Below are 5,934 nucleotides of genomic sequence, written 5' to 3' on the forward strand. Positions count from 1 at the left end.
TCACCAAGGCACATTTTATTTATTTCTTTTCTTTTTCTTTTTTTTTGAATTTTTAGAAAGAGCTCAAGCTTTTTGAATGTAGATAGTGCTCCTATAAGAAAGATAAGTCATGATAAGCCAAGACCATAGAAAGGTATGCTCAAAGATGTTGATAGGGTGATGAAAGAGAAATGGTAGTAGGAAGAGTATATGGAGGATAAGAGTTCATGTATAGAAAGTAAGTGTAAGCTTTAAAGGATTTCATGAGGGTAGTTGAAATATTGGACAAGATCAACATTGACACACACCTTGAAGGGTATTGGAATGATGGAGGAATCATGGATGAAATAGCTTGAGATTTAGATGTATGAGGTGGTAGAAGAGATTTGGAAAAAAGTGGAGTGGAAGGCTTTGGAATATTTTTAGAAAGATTTTTGGAAGAAGATGGAATGGAAGCCTTTGGAAGCTTGAATGTCAACTTTGAAGTATTTTCAATATTCAAGTTCTTTAAAAGAGACTTGGGAATCCATATAGCTTTAGATTTTCCTTTGGATACTTCAAAACACATTTCTTCAATAATGGATTTAGGAACCCATATTTTCTTTGATTTAGCTTTTATAATAGTGGACCTTTGTGGTCTCTTTTGTGCATTCTCCTTCTTAGTATTCACATGTCGATTAGATGGGACATAGTGATCTTTCTTTTTCAATGGATTCTTATGTTTATTCTCACTTCCAAAGGACTTGGGATTTGTGGATGAATAAGGATGATATGACTGGTTTAGATGTATAGATGGGTGAAAAGTCATCAAGGATGAGTGTCTTTTTTGATCTTGAGGTAATATAGGAGAGCTAGGGAATGAGCTAGGAGTGAATGTAGGAGATGGAGGAACATAAGGCCCCAATATGGATGGAAGGTTTGAATGCTTTAGCTTAGATGGATAAGGACCAAGGATAGACTTAGGAGATGCAAATGTATAGTGAAAAGGGATATCAACATCTTTAGAGTGAGCAATGTGGTCAAAGCCATCAATAGACTCATGAGTAGCTTTGATAGGAACAACATTTTTAATAGGAGCACTTGAAGCTTGAGCACAATTTTGAAGTGGATATGGAGAAGTAGAACATGAGGGGACACTTTGATCTTGACAAGTAGCTTTGGATAGCATATGAAGAGAACTTTTCTCATAATTTTTAGTAAGCTCAAGGGAGATAATGGAAGTGGTATCTTCATCATACTTAGGAGGTGGGAAAGATATATGATATGGAGGGGAAAAATCTTGAAAGAGATGAAAGGGTGCTTGATCTTGATCTTTGTTGACATTTATAGCTTTTTCTTTTTGAGAGTCCTCTTGACATGGAGCCACTTCTAAGGACAAGGGAGAATGAAGAGTGAATGGAGTAATGCTTGGATTAGGCATAGTAGTGCATGAAGGTTGAGGATGTTTAGGATTAGTAGCATGGAAAAGGTTTGCAGCCAAGTGAAGGTTAGCTTGAGTTTCTTTTAGAGGTAGCCCTTGAGGATACACGTAGTCAATGTGGAAAGCATTAGGTTTCTTTTTTGATAGAGGCATGTTGGAAAGCTTTGAAGTGTTGAGAGATGCATGAGTGTTCAAAGAAGTGGAAGATGTAATGGAGCCACTACTAGACATAGGTTCATCAATGTAATCTTGCTCAAGAGAAGTATCCTCAGCACATGAGTCAGTAGAGGTATCAATAATTCCATTATCAATAAGATCTTGGATTTTATGTTTTAGCTCAATGCAATCTAAAGTAGCATGGTCATTAGATTGATGATAGGCACAATAGGTATCCAAGAATGGATTTCCATAGGAGCTAGACTTAGGCAACATGATGAGCTTGGTGCCAAGAAGTTTTTGCATAGTGTCATCATAAGAATCTTCCAAGGGAGCAAAAGTTCTATCAAAATTATGTCTAGAGTCCTTTTTTTGTTTCTTAAGTGAATGGTATGCATCCATGTCTTCATCATTGTCTTGGTCAAAGATAGGTCCATCATGAAATTTTAGCATAGACTCAAAGGAGGTATCACTTGCTTGTTCTCTAAAGAGGTCTTTAGATCTAAAAGATAAATATATTTGATGTCTTGAAGTAGAGCATGTAGACCTAGAAGAAGAGGATGATCTCAGAGAAGGTGACTCACATGCATATAAAGACCTTAAAGAAGATTCATGTAATGATGAAATCTTCTCCTCTAACCTTTTCTCAAGTTTAGACTTCATTTCTGTCATGCGCTTAGAGAGATGAAGGTAAGAAAGATCATTTGTCTCTTCTAGTTCTTTGTATTTTTCATATAGATCTTGAAACTCTTTAGTGGCATGGAGGATATCATGATCATCTATATTTGGTTGAAGTTTGGTAGCACAAGGTTTAGATCCCATAATTTTAGATGCAAAGCCAAGCATAAAAGAGCCTAGAAGATAACTCGATGTTAAAACTATAGGAGGTAGAGTGTTCACTTGCCAAGATAGTAGAGAGAGATTAAAGTGACTTGTCAAACAATATGTCCAAGAAACTTACGACATGAATGACTCAAGTCAATAGCTAGGCAAGATGCCCAAATAGCCAAATAGATAGAGCAAGCAGGGTGACAAGTGAACAACTTTCCCAACCCAAGAGTGTAGTCAAGAAATCAAGGTAACCATTTCAGCAAAAAGATAACTAGCAAGCAAACATAGACCATGAAGATAGGAAGACCATGAGCACTAAGACCAAAGAGTCACTTTAAGCATGTTCAAGAACTAGAGACATAGCAAATCAAAGTCAAATGATGAGACTCCCCTTAGCAAGAAATACAAGAAAAATGTTAAGACTTGATGCTTTGACTTGGTTGACAAAGTTTGACAATAGTTGATAGCATAGCAAGTTTGATGTTCAAAAGAAATTTCTTTCCAAGCAAGATAGTGACACATGAAGTATTCTTCAAACAATCAAGCAAGGGACAAAGCAACCTTGCATGATACAAGCATATGTGACGTCTTAACAGAAATCCCTAAAACTATCATCATGTGTATGTTCAAAATATTTTCATAGGTCTAGCACATTCGAGAACACATCAAGCAATATCTACCTAAAAGTCATGGTTCATTACTCAACAACTTGGCCCACGCTTGATGCTCCTTTGCCTCACATCAAGTGGTTTCCCACAAGAGATATTGGCTTTGTCATGGAAGTACCATAAGCACAACCAAGGGAACACATATGGTGAGTGTAAAATCTTGGGGTGATCCGGGTAGTCCACTAGGATCGATCCTTGCACTAAGAAGTTGAGCGGCTAAAAAAGGTAGTTACTAACTTAGGGTGTTTAGATAGGGCTTCCATTCATAGTGTTCCTCTTGCTCCCAATTACGGGACACCTCACCTTGTGATGAGTAACCGATCTCGCGATCACAAGAGTACCTTAAGCATTCTTGCCTAGTGATCTCCCTATGGTCGAAATCCCATAAGAAATCACACTAGGCGAAGAAAAACACTACGTCTACCAAAGTTTTGCGTCCTTGGTAGCTTTGAGTTTATAGTGGGTTGGAAGAGCCAGGTAATCGTCTTCTCCCCACTTGGGTCGTTCCTCTCAGGTTGTCCGAGAGCAGGCCCTCTAAAGGATTCTAACTACACAAAGTGGATCAACTTTTGGAAGTCAAAATTTCTGGTTCACCACAAGGGTGAAGAGCATACTCTCCTATTCCAATCATTTTCTCCCAAACATGCCAAGAAGATTCAATTACCCCTTACTTTTGAAACCAAATGGCAAGTCAAGATTTCTGATTCACCACAAGGGTGAAGAGCATACTCTCCTATTACCAAAAGACTCCAATCACAAGTTTTATGTGCCTATGAAAAATGAACAATTAGTCAACGCCACACATGAAAATAAAAAAGCAAGAAATTTTGGGTTTTTATGCTTTGGGCAGCCCTACAAACAATGTTAGTAGCCCTTGTGCATTTGAAGCTTTGACATGCGTTATTTTTATGCAATGTTTCAATTTCTTTTCATAAGGATGGCAACCTGTAATCACAACTTGTTAGCACCAAAAGTTAGTGTAAAATAACATAAAATAATACAATAAAAAGTGGTTAGTTTCCTCAAAAATCAAATTTATCTTCCAATCAAGTGCATGCAAAGGAGGTGCAAGTTAATCACAAATGCTCTCATTTTTACTCTTTGATTTTGAACTAGTCAACAAGATTGGACTTGTTTGCTATTATTTCGGATCCAAAAAAATAAATTTAAAAAATATACCCCTATTAAAAATCAGAGAGATTTCCAAAAATGTAAGAAATTCAAAAAAAATCCTCATTTGTGCCCTAGAGAACCATTTTGTCAAAACAAGCTAAATTTATCAAATCATGTTTTTGATCCTTAATATGACCTCAAAATTCAAAACACAAAGAAAGAACCCCCATTAGAATTGAAAACCCTTTCTGAAAATGTAAGTTTTTAAAATAAATTCATTGATTTGCGATAAAAAATGGCTTTTATGAAAAAAAAAAAAAAAAAACTCATAACTCCCAAAAAAACATATCAAAATGCTTTGAAAATTAGACTGAGACATTTTGAGCATATACCCAACTTGTAAAAAAAATTTCAGAACCAAATTCCAAGCGGTTTAAAAGATATGATCAAATCTTTAAACCAACTAAGTTTTTGACCTTCAAACCAATTTACTTATGGGTTGGCCTTAAAACCAAAGTGATAATTCTACAAAAACATTTGATTAGATTCAATATGCTGCTGTAAAAAACTAGAGATGAAAAATAAAAGAAAATGAAGCTAGAAACTTGATTTAAGCCCCACGGTGGGCGCCAAAAATGTACACTAGAAATGTGTCACACTCTAAACCATTCTATCCAAATGATTCCATGAGTTCGAAATGCTTAGATGCTGGCTTAGAGCTCCCTATCCACGGAGTACAAGGAGTTAGTATTCAAGCATAAAGGCTCTTAGCCAAGCCTTAGAAATGTACTTCTTGCTAGTAAACCATGCAAGGGGAGGTTCCAAAGACAAGATGCAAGAATGCAAATGTCCCAAGGAGTTCCTCAAGAATGCAATGCAACTAAAGATTAAACTAGAATAAATATGAAAAGTGCAGCTATGTGAGATTAAGCTACATGTAAAAATGAAAGCTAAGCTAAGCTAGAATGCCATGATGCCATGGATGAGAGAATGTAGACAAGAAATAGAAGTTCTCCACAAAGCTCCAAAGAAACCTATTAGAAAAACTGCAGCATACCAATATTCAAAATGATGATTGATTGAGGGGGAAAGCTCTCTCCCTTTTAAAGATGTATGGACGGTAGAGATCAAGATGAAGATGGTGGATGATCAACGATGGAATTCAAAAAGAGGAGTGATCCATGTGCACACACAAGTCAACCAATAGAATATAAGTTGACTTGTCACATAAGACAAAAGTCACAAAGCCTTTTCTTTTAATTGCAAAATAGAAAAAGGACTTTATGTATGCACTTTAAGTGGGTTAGAAGAATGAGATCTTTTATTTAATTAAAAGGGGACATATTCTTTTAATCAAATAATGAACTTAGGATAGCATAGTCAAACTATAGGTTATAATCAAATAAATTGATTATTAGCAATTTGGTCTAGATAAATGATTAAATTAATTTAGCCAAAATGCTGAAAAGGGGGCTAATAGTCTAGATGACCATTTTTAGGTGATTACACATATATCCATCCTTGAGTTTTAATACACATCATGTAAAACTGATAACCATTTACAACATGCTTATCGAAATAACAATGCAATTGTAAACAGAGAGAGAGTAGGGTAAGAAATTTCCCTACTTGTAATATAGAAGATGTAAAATGCTCAATACAATGCTCTACAATAAAGTTCGATGCCAAAGCCCCAAAAGCCAAGTCAAACTGGTAAACAATCTCCACAATGCTAACACACATAACTCGCAAATGACTTCACAATGG

Source organism: Cupressus sempervirens, chromosome 5, assembly GCF_028749045.1.
Source record: "Cupressus sempervirens isolate cs-2001-9-10 chromosome 5, ASM2874904v1, whole genome shotgun sequence".
Lineage (NCBI taxonomy): Eukaryota > Viridiplantae > Streptophyta > Pinopsida > Cupressales > Cupressaceae > Cupressus > Cupressus sempervirens.